The 19,831-nt window shown below is 38.3% G+C and overlaps 1 pseudogene; it reads right to left on the reverse strand.

Annotated features, from left to right (window-relative positions):
- Nucleotides 1-381: 381 nt before the first annotated feature.
- Nucleotides 382-524, reverse strand: LOC141410643 (small nucleolar RNA SNORA48; annotated as a pseudogene).
- Between the last annotated feature and the right edge of the window lie 19,307 nt (nt 525-19,831).

Raw genomic sequence — 19,831 nt, forward strand, 5'->3', positions numbered from 1 at the left:
AAATGGGAAAGAAAAGCAGGTTGATTTGGTTATAGCAACATTCTTATTACAAAGAGCATGTCCTCACTGTTTCTGAAGGCCTGGAATTTCAAAATGAAAAGAAGTTAATGGGAAATTATAAGACACCAATACTCATCTATCTAACCAATAAACACTTGCTGAGCCCCTACTTATGTGGGGAGCCATGTGCTAACATCGAGGACCAGCAATGCGCCAGACACAGATCTGACTCCGTTCATGAAGTCTTCCACTACTAACTGTAGAGGCAATGTAGTAACGAGCATATTTTTGCCATTTGTGTTAAGGGACAATATACACAAAATTGTATAGCCCTGTAGTGACAATTTGAGAAAATTACTTAGTTGGTTTTTGTTTCTTTTAAAATGTGCCCTAGGCATGAAACAGCTTTGGCCACTGACCCAGGCATTAGGCTAGGATGAACACAGGACTGTCATCTCCTCTGCCCCTGACTGAGATAAGAGCAACACCACTAATGGGGTGGTGTTTGCCCATTGCCAGGGGAAAACTACTTAGTTTTTAAAATAATTATTTTAATTGTGTTCACTTTCTAAGTTGCAGTATTGTGTGCCCAAGCTGTGGATGCTTTACCGTAATTATGGTTATGGGTGCTATCCATTTTATTTTATAAACTGGTTTTTGTCTAAACAAGAAACTGTAAGATATTGTCATATAAATAAATATATATCTGTAAAAAAAAAAAACTTGGTTCTTCAATATGAAGAGTTGTCCATTTGGAATAGGGAGGAATGTAAGACCTTCACTATCCTCCCTCCATTCTTACCCCAATTTCTAACCTAGGATGCTCTTGCTATTTGTGATTTGGCATTATGGGCAGTAATCCAAAATCAGGAGTGAAAGATGGAATTCAGGGATCTTATTATGTTATTTCCTATTCAGCTGGTGGCTCATGGTCTCATCAAAGATAGCAACAGACCTAGGGAGAGATGCCAGGAATCACCAACCCCATTGGAAGTGTTGCAATACAGTTTCTTTTTAAAGTGGTTATGTACATTTTTTTCCTGTTGAACACAAGATACAGCTATTTATATTATTCAGACTTCTGCCTCTTAATAGCATTTTGTTTTTTCAAAAGACATAATATGGCCAGACATGGTGGTACACACTACAATCCCAGCTACTCAGGGCAGGCGAGAGTAGGAGAATTGCAGTCTGAGGCTGACCCAGGCAAAAAGCACAAAACCCTACCTGAAAAGTAAATTAAATTAAAAAAAGACTGAGAATTTGCTAGTGGGAAAGGCCCTGAGTTTAAGCCCCAATACAGAGAAAGAGAGAGAGAGAGAGAGAGAGAGAGAGAGAGAGAGAGAATCTGACAGCAACCATATTGGTAATTTGTATCTTCAGACTTGCTTTAATCTCCAAAGATCCCTGAAACACTTCAGGCTTGCCAATAAACTTCTCCAGGTCTACTTTTACAAACTTAAGCCTGTGAAGAACTGCACCTTAGTGCTTTGTCAATAGAACTGGTTTCACCAGTCAAGTTCGTTGAGGCTGTGGGAGCAATGCACTGAAAGATCACATACCTGTCATGTGAAAATTGACTTTTAAGTATTCATGGAAATGTGGAGGAGGAGAATAATAGTCTATCTCATTTTCGACCTGGTCCCACAGTCTGTGGTGGATTTCAGATTTTACCAAGAAAATGTTTCAGGGTCCCTTAGGAAATGAACTTGAGCTCTAGTGAAAAGATCATCATTTTTGCTTACTTTACACTTAAACTTTGCAAAATAAATGATCAGATCAGATTATTTCAGAGTTGTCCAAGCAGGGCCTTCAATAGCTCAGTTGGTAGAGCAGAGGACTGTATGCAGAATCATCCATTGGCTACTTAATGCCAAGCTCTTATCTACAAAGTGGCAGATCTCTCTAGCCTAGTGACATTGGCCAGGATACCAGTTCTCATCCAATTCCAATCAACTGTGTCTCGAATAACTGATTTTATTCCCCAAACTGGGCATTCTGTCTGAACCATTGAGGTTGAGCAAAGGGAGCATTTTTCCTTAGAACAGGGTTACACCATTGTAGGTAGAGAAGACTTTATAACTTTTCCCAGTGATACAACCCCAACTCTGTACTGTATGAGACCACCTCCATCCACTCAGGTCCAGCCACCATGTAAAAATCACCGAAGCTTGGCTTCTGGAAAGGATTCCTATCATCGCAAAGTCAGTGCTTGCTATACTTTCTGAAAAGAAGTTATCAAAGGACCCACCTGTTAGAGCACCTCTCTGAAGTTCATCAGAGAAAGCTTCAGATAGCCCTGTGGTCCCCCAGATGAAAGGGATGACAGAAGTGCAAACCACTGGCATTAAATGGGAAAAAAAAGAGCATTGGAAACTCAAGTGCAGTTTGGGGGAAAATTAAAACTAAGAACAAAGGAAAGGAAATTAAATTCAGAGCTGTTCCTTAAAAGGTTGGGTTCTGATTTTGATCTTGGAAAAAAATATCTTGGAGGAAAAGCTGTTTCCAACTTTGTCCATCTTCTAACCTTTTCTAATGTCTTTCATCTATTGCATGATTTGGGGAGAAGGAGGGAATTGTTGTGATAAAGTTACCATAGGCCTTAACATTTAAAAATAACAGCCTGTTTGTATAAAATGATGGCTGTTGTACACATCTGTCACAAATAATGTAGGTCAGTGCAAACAAGGAATAGAAAGAATAACTTGCAGAAGTATAACAAACTTAGCATTGGTCTTAATAGTACTTTCTTGCTATTTACCTCCTTGGTAAGGATTTAATGTTTCATTTCAGGTAGAAAATATAAACTCTGTAAGCACTGGATGATGTCATCATGGAATTCCTGTAAGAATTCATGAGTGACTATTTTTCTCTTCTTTTCAGCCTCTAGGGGAATTCATGGAGGGATTGACAGCTATATATAATGCAACATTTTAGATTGCAAAATAGGTTTGCAGGATTGATATGATTCATGCTCTCTTTGATAAAAATAGATATCATTTACATAAAATATTTGCCCTGAATAAATAAAATATTTAAAAAAATTTTTTAGCATTAGTCTTTACAAATGGAAGAGAAGCACATTTTGCTCTATGTTCTGCATAAGGCTGAAGACTCAAGACCAGCCACCTACTCAGTTTTCGATATGGTGATGGGAATAGTATGCCAAAGGTACAATGAAACTAAATAGGATAAAAGTTGTGATGTTTGTGGGGAAAGTCTAATGATACACAGCTAGAAAGGATGCACAGTCCTGTGTTTTTCATCTATATGATGGAAATCAGAATGAAGACACCCTCTTAGGTGGGAGAATGATGAAAGTGAGGAATAACGGGTGATTGTTTTGGTACCAACTCCTGCAGGCTTCCTCGTGAGAATCACTTTTCTCCACTCTACTGCACCAGACATAAATATAGCAGTGTCCAGTGCTTCTGCTCTCCTCTGGCTCTCTCATTCCTGTCTGCCTTTAAGGCTTCCTTATCTCACGACTCTGCTGAGCAGTTTGAGATGCTGCAATAACAGCTTTAGTTGTCATTCTCTCCCAGGTCTTTTTGCGTTTCAAAATGGAACAATGTCTTAATCCATCTCAGTGACTTTAAGGACAGAGATCTTGGGCTCCTGTTCATTTAGCCATTACTGTATTCTTCAGTCTTTTGATAACCAAATTGACAAATATTTATTGAACCTTGCCTCTGCCAGCCAGTGTGTCCAAAGTAGAAGTGCAACTGAGAACAAGAGAAGCAGCGTCTGAGCTGCCTGGGAAATAGACATCCAAACAGGGAAGGAGCGTAATTGTGAAGAGGGCTTTGACAGCACAGTTGAGGATGCTGAGGGAAACTTCCAGAGAGAAAGGTCTTGGGAGATGCTGGGGGCACTTGGGAGAGCAATGTCTTCTGTCTACAAATGGAGACAATTCTGTTTAGAAGACAATGATTGGGAAAGGAGAGAAAGTATTAGACTGGGAGTCAAATGCCCTAGATTGAGCCTTAACTCTTTCCTTGATCAGCTGTATTCCTTGGGGAATTCTCTCAACTTTGGTGAGTTTTAGCTTCTTCCTCTGGCAAAAAAGGGGAAAAGAGATAACTTCTATGGCCATTATCAATTTCAAACTTTTCCATTACAGTGCTTTCTCTAATACCTTAATTAATGCTTTTCAGATGAGGAATTTTATTACAAGTTTAAGGTCCAAAAATATACCTCTTGAATATTTTCAAAGGGTAAAATTTTAATTGCACACCTAATTTTCAGGAAAACTGTTTCTTTCCTGCTGATCGTGGTTACCTCCATAACGTTCTTGGGAATCTGGTGCAAGGGTCTTGGTCAGATGAATGATAGACATGTGCTCAGTGCTGCTAGATTATAGTCAATGAAGAATACGTTAATAACTGACCTAGGATGTTCAACCAACCCAGCCATCTTCATCAGAATTCTTATCATACCAGGACCAGAACCTCCAAGTTCATTAATTTTTCATATGACAAATTTAATGATCCTAGCTCATGTTACAAATCCTCAAAATCAGATTTGTTTGCCCTGAAAGGAACAACCAATTACTGAACACCAGTGCATAGAGTAGAGAAAGTTGAAAGGAGAAGGTACCCAGTGAGAAGACAGTAGGCAGTGAGCCTCAAATCCTCCTTACCCAAGCAAGTATGATTATGAGTTCTATAGGGAGAAAGGGCACGCAGGAGGAGTCCAGGCAGAAACTGGTGGTTTCACAAGTTTTGACAAAATGAAGGTTTTCAGACTTCTTGGCACTAGCGTACATCTGGTGGACTGTTGAGCAATCGTCAGTTCTGCAAATCAAGCTTGTAAAACCTCCTGTGTAACAATGTTAGCAATTGATAATTATAGGAGTAAGAATGGAGACTTGGTTAGCTTGATCAGGGAGAAAAAAAGAATGTTCTCCTTCTTATTCCTTTAACTTTGGAGGGGGGGACAATTCAAGTCTCTTTTAAGTAAAAAATTACTAATTTCATTATGAGGGCTTTTCTCATACTAAAAGGGTGATGTTAAAGGAAACAGTAATTCTAAATTAGACAAATACATTTTGTCACACAAACATTCCTTGTTGCCTGTCTCAGAAAAACAGGACCCCAATAGAATCAAATCAAAATGACAACTTCTTTCAGGCATACAACAATAAAAAAGGAACACACTTTAAGAAAAGTCATTTGATCCAACCCCACACTTCACAGACAAGGAAATTGGGACTCACATAGAAAAGAATAGTTGTCCAAGAACCCACAGCTGGTGGGAAGCAGGCCAAGAGCAGAATTCTGATTTCCTGATTTACAGGCTCTGGGGTCCCTCTCCATCACCTTACTCTCTACTCCAGATTTTACCTTTTGTCTCTAGCTGTACACATTTCAGAGACCCCTGTCACTCTTGGAGTTTCACCTCTGGAAACTCTAGCCCACCTTTCAATTTACCACTTTGACTTTGGATCGATCATTTAGCACTCTCTTTGCCATAGCTTCTATTGCTGGAAGGGCCTCTGCTCTTGAACTGTGGAAATCTTAGTTTCTTGATTGCCTCTTTTCTTCATGGCCTGACATTCTTCCTGTTTTTAACCAGCTGCATCTGGGTTTGACACAAAGCAAGACTGCTGAATAACCAGTTAGGGGACTTGTTTCCTCACTACACATTATTTTTGTGTTTTCATGCATCTCTTGAGATTTGAATGTCATCACTGTGGAACAAATGCTGGACCCATTGGCAGAGCCATCAAGGCCAGAGATAGGCCTCTGTGCCAACTTGATAATCCCTTTAGTGGAATTGGGGCCTAGGCCAAACCCTTTCAATGTTTCCTTGTTCTGAAGAGGGTACACTGACAGGCAGGAGTACAAGATGGCCTGGTCAGCAACCCTGAGCTCCAGCCTTGTCCTCTTACCAACGGGGGCAATAAAACTGTGAGAAAGAAAAGTTACTACTGCTCTCCCCTCACTTGTTTTACACATGTGCAAGGCATATAGATTTTAGTTAAAATGACTTTGGGGACATGAATCCTTATTTTCCACATTCTCTGAGAAAGGGAATTGTGGCTGTGCTGCGTTTTGCATTCTCTTAAGAAGCAGCAGCAACAAGTACTTTGGCTCCGTACATTGTATGAAAAGTCCATAAATGAGAAGAAGAAAAAGATAATGATAATATTGATCTAAATAGAGACAGTTTTAAACCCATAAGCTCTAAGAACCATTACACACACACACACACACACACACACACACACACATTTTTAGAAGTTTAGATCCAATCAATAAGCAAACATTTTATTAACGATCCATGTAAATAGCATGTACTAGTATCTTTGTTTTAAATGATTCCTGATTTCCAAAAGTCAAGTGGCCTTACAAGTAGAAAAATATGGAACTATTACACGCTCTACATACCATTCTACTAGGCCAAGTACCCAAGTGTTGGTTATTTTAAGAAGGAGGATTCTGGCAGCACCGGGACTCTGCTGTAAGTAACTTGAGCACAAATGTTCTAACACTGAATTCTCCTAGTCATATTTTTCTAACTGACCTTGAGTTTGGAAGTGTCTCCAGTGACCATTTTCTCCAGAGCCATAAAAATGACAGAGGTGTGCTTGTGTTCGGGATCATTTTCTTCTCATGATCCCTCTCTACTTGCAAGCTGGCTGTTGGTCTTAAAGAATTTTCCTTGGTTGGGAGGGAGGAACAATATAAACAGCCCAAGAATAATTTATATTTACGATATCAGGTCATTTACATCAACTCAATAAAATAATGGAGGCTACCCACATTTGAAAATATTACAGTAGCTCCCATGACCATTCATTTTGATCTCAAAGACCCAAATTTAGCATTTGAAATTCTTCCAGTGTCCTCAGAATGATTCTATTTTCCCATAGTGGTGGCTTTGGCTCCTTCCTGATTGTATCTTGATTCTTTACTTGATTCACTGGTTCCTATCCTCAATGGCTTCCCTGTTGCCAACAAGAGTTTAACAACTGCCATTCTCCCTAAAGGCTTCCCTATCATGCAAACTGGAAGAAACTTGACCTGGGAACTACATTAGGCATACATGTGGTAGGTATGTACATGTATGCAAGTATTTCCTGTGTCATGGCCATTTGTAGGTCAGTTCAGTTTCTCAGAATTGGAGAAAATTCAAGTCATTCAAAACCATTACATAAATAAATTCAGCCTTAAGACTACATTAACAATAACAACAATGACACACAAACACTCATATCCAAGTGGGAACTTGAACTGCTGCTTTAATGGTTCTTTCACAAGTCAGCAAAAAAAGGTTCTTTCAACAGTTGGTTCAACTGTCTCTTGTTCCTTTTGTTTATCACTTGATTAGGACTGGGAAATTCATTGCTAGAGGCTCCCCTAACTTTGTTTTTCTCAAAATGTGTCAATGTACAAGAATTCAGTCGGCGCTGACAGGCACTGTGTTTCCCAATATGGACATCTGCGGATGTGAGGATAAAACCTCAGACAGAAATACCTTTACACATAAACTGAAGCATTACTTCACCCTCCTCCTGAGACTAGAATTTGATCACTGTGTATCAGATCTTAAGAATTATATCACCTGTAAAGTGTCCTAGTTCATGAGTCTTGTTTTAGAAGGTGCTCGATAGATACAGAAGTCACTGAGAACTTAGCTCATAGGAATTCTAAGTAGTTATCTACACAGCAGACTTTGGTAGGCTCCTTGACCTGTTTGATTTCCCAGTGAGAAACAAATTCAAATTTATCTTCATTGTCTTCAATGGATTTCAAGGTCTTAAGAGTTTTGAGTATTAATCTTTTCTTAAATCATTTTTCTTTTATGATGAACGTACATCTATCAATTTAAAAGATACTAAGATATTCAAATAAAGATCTGATTTAAGTTGATAAAAAAAGAGTTGGATTCATGAAACTGTTTCTCCTCCTAAGAGGGAAAAAAGGAGAATTTTCTAATTGTCTGGTTTTCCAAGGGTCAATGAAGCAGGTCAACCGTGCCATTGACTTCTCACATCCCACCAACACTACTACTTCTGCACTAGTGTCCTGCATCTTTTCTTTCTAGGAGCAAACAGCTAATGTTCAAAACTGGTTTTTAAGTACCATTTAGTGATGATAGGCACTGTTTTTAGGCAGAAAATTTGATGTCGTTTTGCTTTAAATTAAGTGGATAGACACCTTGAGTGGAAGATAAAAATTCTTGAGTCAATAGAGTAACTCGTGATTTGGCAATCAACAAACAATCCTATGAAAATATGTGTCATTGAACCAGGAGAACTGCGTCATCTGGTCTTGTTCTTCCAAATGTCTCTTCTAGACACAGATATATGTATTACTAGGTTATGCACTGGTCACTTACAGAGTGGGATAGTTCTCAAGCAGGATTTGTCTTTGAGAAATTGAAGAAGGTAGAATGCAAATACCATTGCCACTTAGGCTGCGCTCATTTAACAGCTCTGCTGTGGGTAACATGGACCCTCCAGGTACAAAGAAGGCTCAAGGGACTCCACTCACATTCTCTGTGACCTGCTACAGATTGCTGGGATGGTAGTTTCCGAGACACTTTTTTCGTTATGTCATCCATAACAGACCTCTAGGAAGAAGACATCCTTGTACCTGTGCCTACCAGAATGATAGAGAGGGAGGGACCATGGGAGTGTGACCAGGGAAAGTTCCCTCAACTCCATAAAAGTAAAAAGTCAGTTTGCTAAAACATCTAGATCACCAGCTTGCATTAATACACCACTGATTCTACCTATTTACACAGGACAGGACTGTATTGTTAGCACCCAGTGCAATGCATACTGCAGAATTGCATTCAGCAAACATATTTTAATTGAATGAATTGCATGAGCTGTTTGGATGAGAGTAAAGAAACTACAGTGTCTTGTTTCTACAACGGCTGATGTTCTTTTTCAGCTATTTGGTCCTTAAGCCCCAAGGTCAACCCTGGAAGGATAGCTGATGAATATTCACCCAGCCTAATATTTAATCCTATACCATTCTCTCCAAGTCTGTCACTAAATGGTGCTCCTTTGAGATATCAGTGTGGTTAGAATTGCCCAGTGCTTTTGCTAAGGACAGTGTTTCTTGGCTAGTTCTTCCTTTGCTAAGGACAGTGTTGACTAGTGCTAGGATATACTTTGGCCTAAACTGATGGTCTAGGCCATCAAATTGGAGTGTTTAGAGTGTCCATTATCTTGAACATTTATCATTTCTTTGTGTGAAGAACATTCAAAATCCTTTCTGTAGCTATTTTGAGATGTAAAATAAAATATTTGCTATAGTCACCCTACTATGCAATAGAACACCAGAATGTATTCCTCCTAACTATAGTGTTGCACCTATTGACCAATCTTTCTCCATCTCTTCTTCCCTCTAGTTTTATTTCAATACTGTTAACAATAGCTAAAATACAGAATTCAAGCAAGTGTACATAAGTAGATGACTGGATAAAGAAAATGAGATATATACACAATGTAATACTATTTAACCTTAAAAAGAAAGAACAGTTTGCATCAGTTTGTTGCAACATGGATGGACCTGGAAGACATTCTGTTGAGTGTAAAAATCTTGGCACACAAAGACATGATTCCACTCATCTGTGGAACCCTTTCACTTTAACATTACTTAGACCCTCTTGTGAGTTTAGCAAAATAAGTTAATTTTTCTCTCCTCTTCTACATTAGTGGTGAAAGGAATATTTGCTCATTCATACCACTTGAGCCAGATGAGAAACTCATTCTAACATCAATGTGAAGTTTTGCTTTAGTACAAATCCTAGCAAATGAAAAAAAAAGCTGTGTGTAAAATATTATTTAATATTTAATATTAAAACTATGAATAATAATAGTAATAATAGTGTTGATGTTAGTGACAGTATCAAAATATTATTTAATATAAAATATTATATTAAAAGTATGTATTATGAAATATATATATGCAAAATACGTCTAGTGATTAAACCAGAGAATAGAGATCACAGAGTTACTCAGCATGAATGTATATACTAAAGTACCTCATTATCTCTGGCAGATCAAGACCTTCTGTCCTATGGATTATTGGGAACACTGTCTGGAACAATGCCTGACCCATAGCAGTTGCTCAAGGAATAATTGCTGGACTGATGACTGAATGACAGAGGTACTCAATATACCTGCCCCATTTCCCTCATTCTAGACAGAATTCGAGTTCGTTCTATTCAAACAATCAAATTTACTCTGAATTCTGTGGGAAGAAAAAGTTGTCGACCTCTTTCCCCCGATCAATGAGAGGAAAAAACAAAATGAAACTCTTGAAGTGATGTAAACAGGCAAATGAGGCACTAAACACTATTAGACAAGACTCAATTGTTTTTAATTGAGTTCAGTCAAATTGTTTCTCAGTGTTAAGAACAGAAGATGCTTATTACTCACTTGGCAATCACTTACAACACTTCAGAAGAAAATCCTGGACTGACAGAAAGAACCTTAGAGAAACACACATGGAAATTAAATAGTTGAACACGATCATATCAAACTGAAAGAAACTACATTTCTATTCTTTCCTTGGCTGGGCTAATTCCAATCGGTTAATTGTCTATTGTGGCAGTCAGCAAATATCAAATAGCTGCAAGTGTTAGAAGCTTCATTTCCCCCCACAATGACCTTGGATTAACCCTTCGCCTTTCACTCTACAGCTAATTAAATCCAGCAACAGTTCGGTGAAGCATTCTTCCCTGAAATATTTAGTGAGGGTCTTAAATTCCTTCATGCTTATCCTAGCCGTTGTGCTTAGCTCCCCACAGTGCATCTGCTTCACTGTCACAATATTTTGTCAAAAAACTGCAGTACTGCCATGGTAACATCATAAACCCGTCCCTCGCCCAGCTCTTCAAGGAGTTTATAAAAATCCAGCTGTAAAAATTGGCTAGCAGCTGTCGAGCTGGTTGTTTTATACAGGGTAGTTAACCTCTTTTCCCTTTCTTTCTTCATCACTCCTATTCCAAAACCAGTCATTTAGAAATATTTATAAAGGAACTTGACATTTATTTAGCCATCAAAGAGAAAATTGGAGTTGAGCTCACATTGACTTTTCTTACTATGATACTGCTTTCTAAGGTCAAAATTGTTTGTTTTGTTTTGTTTTTTAACCTCTTTTGCCATCCGGGTGAGTTCATCCAAAATGAGTAGTCCATTTTTCATCTTCCTCTAATTTCTTCTTCCTTGGAAGTTATCACTTCCTAATGTGCCTTTTGAATTCAGTGAGAGACCCATATACAGGAAAAATACCCAGGCAACCATAGGAAGGGGGCAAGAATGAAATGGAAAGGATAAATCAATTCAAAACACAGTTAATTTCCAGTTTTCCGGAACCTACTTCATTGGAAATAGGGGAAGTCGTATCTTTTATATTTTTTTTCTTCAAAGAAAAGTTACATAAACCATGTGTAAGGTATCCATTATTCTTGATGGCTAGGGCTTTTCTCTTTATACAGATTTGGATACATGCACTGAAATTCCATTTATCTCTACCAGAATTTTTTAAATCATGAAGTAAGGCTACATCATGTGTAGTGGGTGGAGTTGACTCTGTCTCACCTAAGGAAAGGGAGATTCTTAAGTTTTGTAGGTTTTGTTTTGTTTTGAAATAAAATTAAACTTGTTAGGCAAAAAGAAAGAGCCAAAAAACCCAAGGAACAGTCAACCAAATCCTACTGCAATTATTTTGAGTTAAGAGCCTCAAAAGAACATATATATATATCCATGAGGATATGTTCATTTGTATGAATTTGGTAACTTAGATACCCTTGAACAAAATTCAGTTGGAAGCTTTGATCCAATTATCATTTAGGCTGATGTACCTTGGGACAAACATGGAAGGCATCATTAAATAATTCCCAGTGAAGTGAGCTTGAATGATCAGAACTGCATAGCTAAGTCAGAAAGGGAATTAGGCTGCCCCAGGGCAACTTGGGCAGTCTGTTCTGAGGTTAGCAAGCTACCGCCTGTGTCCACAATGCACATGGAGTGGATCTGATTGCACTGAACAGTCCTTACATCAGTGAGGTGCAAGAGTGTGTCCTGGAGACCTGCCCACCATCTGTTATCCTTGCCTCTCTCTCTTGCTTAAGCTCAATGTTTGACACCAAGTACAGGGACTTCACACTCAAAGTACATGTTCTTTGTGAATGATTGGATTCATTCATTTCTAATTAGTAACAATTAGTAGCATATTATCTTAGGAACTGTATAATTACATCTGAAATCTGGAGCGTTGTAATATCCTGAAACTATTCACCGTAGCCCAGCAAATGAACCAACTCAGCTCAGACTGAAAAGTTCCCCACTTCCCCACTGACAGTATGTGGCAATAACAAGCAAGACCTTAATCACAACATGACAGAATCGCAGAATGGTTGCAATGTAGATGCTTATCAGTCAACTTTTCAAAACTATTTTCATGCACTCTGCACCTTGGAATTTCCCTCTTCCCCTGCCACCTTGATCTCAAGAGCAGCTACACATGTGGGTTAACTCTCTGAATAGCCCCACAAGTTCATCTGAGATCACCTTGGAAATTCCCTCCTATGAGTGTGTTGGTACAGCGGAATAAAAGGTGGTTTTGTAGGGCAAATATATGTTAATAGAACAGCCATTCTGAACAGGGGAAAAATCACCCTGATTTTTTTAATGTTTGTTGTATTCCAGGCAGGGGCAAATGCACAGAGAGATCAAGTCAATAGATCTGGTCTACAGAAAAAAAAAAGAAGTACCGTAAGTTTTGTTTGTTCATGTCAATAGACTGAAGCCATGTGGATGGACAAGATCACCTAGAAAGAGAGCAAGAAAGGGAGTCAGGGGCAAAGTTTTGAGGACTGCTAATGTTTAATTGTTAGAGAGTAAAAGATAAGCTTGAAAGAAAGACTTCAATAAGAAGTCAAAAGAATGAGAAACAAGTCCAGAGCATATGGAGGTTACAGAAATCCAGAGAAGAGAGTTTCAGGAAGGTTTCAGACCATACTCTTGAATTATTCTGTAAAGTCAAGTAAAATAAGCAAAGGAAACAATTATGTAGCGTGATATGGATTGAACCATTTCCTCCAAAATTCATTCATTGAAGCATTAAATCCCACTGTGTCTGAGTTTCAACATGGGAACCTTTAGTATGGTAATCAGGATTAAATAAGGCCATAAGGATGGGCCGTAATTCAATAGGATTGGTGTCCTTTTAAGAAGGGGAGATTAGGACACAGACCACACAGAGGGAAGACTTTGTGAGACATGGAAGAGGTGACTGTCTGCATGCCAAGTAAGGAGGACTCAAGAGAAATGAACCACCCACACCTTGAGCTTGGACTTCCAGCATCCAGATCCATGAGAAAATAAATTTCTATTGCTCAAGCGACTGTTCAAGACTGTCCTACTTTGTTATGACAACCGTGCTTAGCTAAAGAAGCAATAAGAAGTGGGTAATCTATGATAAAGTTGTGTCAGAGGATGATGAAGGCAGAAAATTGAGTTAGAGCACGTTGAGAAAGGACTGGAGGTGCATAAATGAATGAAGACAAGGTGTATAACTAACCCTTTCAAGAAATTTGAATGTGAAGCAAAAGAGAGTGATAAGTTTGGAGAAATGTGGAGTTTGACGATCATGAAGATTAAACTTGAATATTAGCAAATAATGAATGAGATAATTTATGCAAAAGTCAACTTACAAAGGCAGATGTTTCCCATATTAAAGAGTAGAATTACCATTTGATCATGTCAACAATGATTAAAATAATAGCAAACCAATAATATCATTTGTTGAGCAACTAATCTATGCAAAATTGTGAGCTTCGTGATTTATACATTTTATCAAATTTTATCTTCTCAGCTTAATGCCTGGAACATATTCAATACATAGCAATGAATGAATAATAAATGGTTTCTATGAAATAGGTATTCTTATTTCTGATTTATATATAGGAAAACTAAAACTCATGTTAAATAATTTATCCAAAGTTTACATGGCTCTAAGCCTAATGAATATCTAGAGAGAGGATATGTCAACCAAAGAAAAAAGCCCTAAATGAAAGTAAAAATGAGATTGAAAAGTAAGACCTAAGGGTCTTTGACATTGCTGCCCAGGGGAGAGGGTATCAGGTCCTATTGGTTATGGAGAGTAGAGCCAGTTCTTGGGAAAAGATGCAGAAGATTTTAAGTGTCTGTGATGAAGGCCATTCCAATTCTTACTACCCCATATCTGGGATCTGGAATTGTGAACCTCAGAGACTGCTGTAAGAACTCTCAGGGATATAACCAATGGCTAGTGATCTTTCCCTATCTGTATTAGGCTGAACCCTCAAAGAAGGAGGTACCAAGATGAGATTAGTTATGCAAGAGATTTATTAGGGGATATATGTTTGAGAGAAAGATGGAAGAAGTAAGGGGAGGCTGGAGGAGCCATAGAACCTTAGAAAAGAACAAGAAGGTTGGAAGGATTGTTGGGTTGAAGCACCTTAGACTGAAGTGTGGACTCTAAGAGAGCATTGGCAAAGCCAATGAAGATTCCAGGAGCCACAGGTGCCCATCTGAAGGGTCCCTGTATTTCAGGAAAGGACCTGCTTTATATCCTTGCCACAATTGGCCACTGGCTGGAGGCAACCCAGGGGCAGTAGAGCCCTGGCTTTTGGATGTGGGCTGCCTCCCAACCTTGGCACTGATGTGGTAATGTATGTCAAAGTGCAACTGTGGGCAGTTGGTGAATCATGCCACCTGCAGCCAAGATCTGAAAGTCTTTATCATGGCCACCTCATTTCCATGTCTATTTGTAGTGTCTTACTCAATAAACTTGTTTTATACAAATGAATAAATGGAAATAAAAGTACCAGTGGAAATCTGAAAAACCATTGCTTTCAGTCTCTAGTCAACTACCCAAATATCCATAATAGCATTTACTAAATAAGCCAACCCATAGTAGCAACTATAATTCAGGCAACCCAGATTAATTGATGACAGATTCACCTTTTGACATAAAAATTATCAGTCTCATAAAATGATGAGGTAGCATTTTTTTGAGACAGACTCTCACTGCATAACCCAGTTTGACCTTGAACTCACAGTCCTCCTGTTGATTGAGTATCTTTTAATAGACAAGAAAAGATAAAGGGAAAAGTCAAAGAACAGTTGCTGTTCAGCTTCCCGGTGATCTCCTTAGTTACCAGCTTGAACCAGAACAGCCCCCAGATGATCTTCTCCACTTACTATCATAGTCTCCTGTCCACAAAGAAGCTGCTTTGTATTCATACCTATTCCAAAAAGCCAAGCACAAAGCTACTTGTTGTCAATATAATTGTTAAAAGAACCCTTCTATCCGTAAATATGCACTAATGTTTTTATAAAAATATGATTCAACAACTGTGTACTGAGAACATACGTTTTGCAAAATGGGAGTAGGGTGAGTCAACAGCTAATGATTTTCTAGTAAAGAAAATAGGCAAAAGAGACCAACTGGCTTGCTGTTCTCAGTGCTGGGTGCAAAGATTTTCTTCTTTTTTTTAAATTGAGAAATAATATTTGTACAACTTTATGGGGTATAGTATAGTAATTCAACAATGAACACAATGTACAACAATCAAATCGGGACGACCTCCTCTACACTCTCAACATTAACCATATCCACGTGTTGGGAGCCTTTCTACTCCTGCAGGAATTTTTAAATATATCATAGATCACTAACCAATAGTCACCCTACTGCACTGTGGAAAACCAGAAGTAACTCCTCTTTTCCAGCTGCATTTCAGAAACCTTCTTTCATTGTCCAGAGTCCACCATTCCACTCCATTTTTCCATGAGATCGACTTTCTAGTTTCCACAAATGAGTAAGGATATGTGTCATCTGTCCTTCTATGTCTGGGTGCCACCACTCAATACAATGACCTTCAGTTCCGTCCATGTTGCCTTCTTACAGCTGAATATGCCTTCATATGCTCATTTTCAAAGGCAGCAAACAGAGTCAGAGAGTAAAGAATGATTTTGCTTTTGTACTTCCTAGTGATTTGATACCAAAGTCAGAAATATTATATAAAATTTTCTAATTCTGCACCAACTTGAACAACCACACCTTGAGATTGTACTACTTTTGCAAGCTGAACTCATCAATGCCTGAGAATCACTTATTGTGTGTCCACAAAAGAATAACTACCTTTGCAACTCAATATTGATTCTTCAATGAGCTATCGTATTGGATACACCATTCATTTGAACAAAGTAACTTCTTCAGTATTGCAGAGGAAATAAGTAAAAGCTGAGAGATAGAGCCTCCTGTTTCCTGTATATTACTTACATGAAGACCTCTTCTATTTTAAATTTACCAGTCATGATAGTCCTCCTGCTTCGCTTATTCTCCTCGGTAACATGTGAACTTACGATTTTCAGAAGGAGACAAAAGTAGAGTGCATATCAAGGAAAAACAGAGTGTGTCTTCTGTTCCAGAGTGAAGGAGGCCAGGAATTTATAATCTTATAATGCATTATGTAATAATCCTTTCGCCTTAAGGCTGGGAACATCAACTGCTCCTATCTATGGAGCAATGACCAAGATATTTTACTATTTTTGAGACAAAACAAAAACTGCAAAACCTCATTCACTTTATTCAAGTATTCATTTACTGGAAGTTACAAATATTCCATGCCAGGAAGCTGAGAAATTCAGAGTAGTTAAAACAACCCCCAAGACTACTTCCTATAGTAGAGATTCAAGATCACAAACTGATAGCCCTGAAAAGGTCCCAAAGAACTGTCACCTACTATTTTGTTCAATTCAGAAATGGTTAAAACAAGGCTTGAAGATAACCCACCTTTATGTTCAGCACTGTGAAGCAAAAGGAAAATAACTGTCCTAACTGGTGGTGAATGGAATACTATGTAAAAGATTTGCCATGAGACTACTGCACATGGATACTATATGAATTCCAGAAGCATCTGTCAATTGTATTTCATATACTAAATTACTATTTTTTAACATATGTTCATTAGCCAATAATTCTGGTTTCCAAACTTGTTTGGTTTGGCCACACTCACTGGAATCATATGGCAGAATTTAATCTAGACTTTCTGTACAGATGAAAATCTATATAATCTTCAACCTACTTTACAAAAATCTAGTTAGGTTTTTACTTCAAATAGCAGGATAATGCAATTTTGGTTTTGGAAAGTTCTTTCTTTACTTTTTCCCCAGTGGTTCTTATTCCCTTAAAAGGTTTGTTTGTTTGCTAATTTTTAAAAAAAGTATACCTGTGGCTTTTGACTAGGTAGTTTTCCCACTAACTTTCCAGGCTCCAATAATTGTCATTGTCTTACCCTTTACTCAGACTTCCTATATCCCAAACTTAAATAATAAGCTGAAAGGCTCTTTTTTTACTTACTCATGGAATAAATTATTTGAGTGTCTGTCTTGGGCAAATCCCACCCTGTGTGTATGGATGCCTGAAGTTGACATAGATCCAGGGCCCAGGCTATATAGGACACTGTGTTTGTTTCAAATCAGTTCTCCTCCTTTGGCTTTGTTTAATGCCCACATCACTAGCTACATAAAGAAAGAAAGAATGAGAGAGGAGGGGGCTGTCTCTTTCTTGCTCTCTTTTGTGAGGGTAAGCAGAGAAACTTTTCTTAACATCCTTCAGAGCTTATCCCTTCTTATTTTCTTTTTGTTTGTTTAAAGTTTTCTTTTCTCAGTTATAGAGATTGTACTAGGTAAATGTTCCACCACTGAGCCCCATCTTCAATATTCCCCTATTTTTCATTCGTTCTAAGATCATTGTTAAAAGTACCACTCATGAAAAGTTGTTATTACAGTATTTGGTATAGATTATTTCTTATAGAGTAGATGTTGAGAAATTAATTGCAATAGCTATGCAAAAAATCATAAAGTGCAAGTTAGAAAGTGACGAACCAGAGAACAGATATAACTAAAGTGCTTTTGGAGTTCAAGTTGGAGAAATGATTTTCACCTAGTCACTCCTGAATTGAAGATTAGACTTAAGCACAAGAAGATGGAAGAGAGCCCTTTAATTTGCCAATAAGAAATGACAATGGGAAAGAATGGGGGAAATGTAAGGTTATAAGTTTATAACCGTATAACCTTATAAGGTTATATTTATATTATATTTATATAATAAATATTATATTTCTATTATAAGGTTATATTTCGCTGAGATAAAGGATATATAGGTGTGTTGGTTAGTTCTTTTTTTCCTGTCAAAATAATCTGTACATCTCAGAAGGTTAGACCCACACTCATTTATCTCACTTGCTCACAGATCTGCTGCATTTCTCCAGTTCTGGCTATCTCTGCTCCATATGTCTTCTCATTCATGGAGTCAGGCAGAAGAAGCAGCCCTGATCCGGGGTGTACTTCTTTTACATCAGAGAGTAGAAGTCAAATCACGCTGAAGTGTCTAGGGTTCCAGTGGGCTGGAGAATATTAAGATGAAGCCGTATTTGTAGCATCTTTCACTTTCTCCCACAAAACAGGAGAATCAACAGGAGGCAAAAGATATCATAGGTAGGTGTGTTGTTACCTATGTACCAAGTTATCTTTGAGCACAACAATTTTGCAAGAGACCAAGAACAAGTTAAGGATCTCTAACACATCCAGGCTACCATAACTCAGATGCTTTGATTTATGAAATAGGATGGTGGATAAAGTGTTTAAGATGCCATGTGGGTCTCCAAACCCTCAATAAGATAATCGCTATGCAGTACTTTAGGACTGGAAGCATAGCTATGTCCTTTTCTCCTTGTGAGACATAGCTGCTGGATTGTGTGACCATGGGAACCAGCAGCTACTGGTCAGAAAACAATCGTTTCCACAAAATAATGACTTTTCCTTCTCCTTCCAAATCTTGCACAATGCCTCACATTGACAGATTTTAACCTGGAGCAATGTGGAAGGAGACAGTGGTGCTGGAACAGATGGTGGTGAGGCCAAGTTGTCAAGGCAATCAGCACAGAACAGAGGGACATAAGATTGAGAAGAATGACTGGAACTTCATCTAACAGTGCTGTGTTAGTAGCTTTCTGTCACTGTAAAAATACCTGAGATAATCAATGCCTAAAGAGGAAAGGGTTTTTTTTATTGTGTCTCACAGTTTTGGAGGTTCATAATCAGTTGGCCTGTTGTGTGGGTCTGTGGAGGAGCAGAATATCATAGCAGGAGCATGTGGTCAATTGCTCAGCTCATGGCCAAGAAGCAAAAGAGAAAGAGGAAAAGATCCCCTGCAAGGATATGCCCGTAATGACTTAAGAAATTCCAACTAGGCACCACCTCCCAAAGGTTCCACAACATCTCAATAGCACCACCCTGAAGACCAAGACATTAACTCATGCGTCCTCCTTTAGCAAAGGCCATCCAACTAAAAGAAAGGCCACCTGGAAGCTTTAAAATTTAGTGTAGAAAAGTGGCATGATCAGGGATTTACGCTAAAGCTGTTTCACATTCTCTGAAGACAGGAAGGTGATGGAGGACTCAACAGAGTTTTAATACCCACCCTTAACTGTGTTCAAGTCAATCAATTATTCCTGGCATGAGAATATATAGTTTTATTTCATCCTTATTCCTAAATCCTTAAACCTTCATATTTTATCCTGCCAAGGTGGATTATTATCATCCTTATTTTTAAGATAAGGAAACAGCCTCAGAGAGGCTAAGGAACTAGTTCAACATCCCCCAGCTAATGAAGTGCACTTGCTGGCACCTAAGTAGGTTTTCAAGAGTTCAAGGGCATGTAACTTGAAGGGACTGAAATCTTTTTTTAGCATTCATTCAACAATTTATTTAGTACCAAGAAATATGCTAGAACCTAAGAGGGATGCTATCATT

This window comes from Castor canadensis, chromosome 8 (genome assembly GCF_047511655.1).
Source record: "Castor canadensis chromosome 8, mCasCan1.hap1v2, whole genome shotgun sequence".
Lineage (NCBI taxonomy): Eukaryota > Metazoa > Chordata > Mammalia > Rodentia > Castoridae > Castor > Castor canadensis.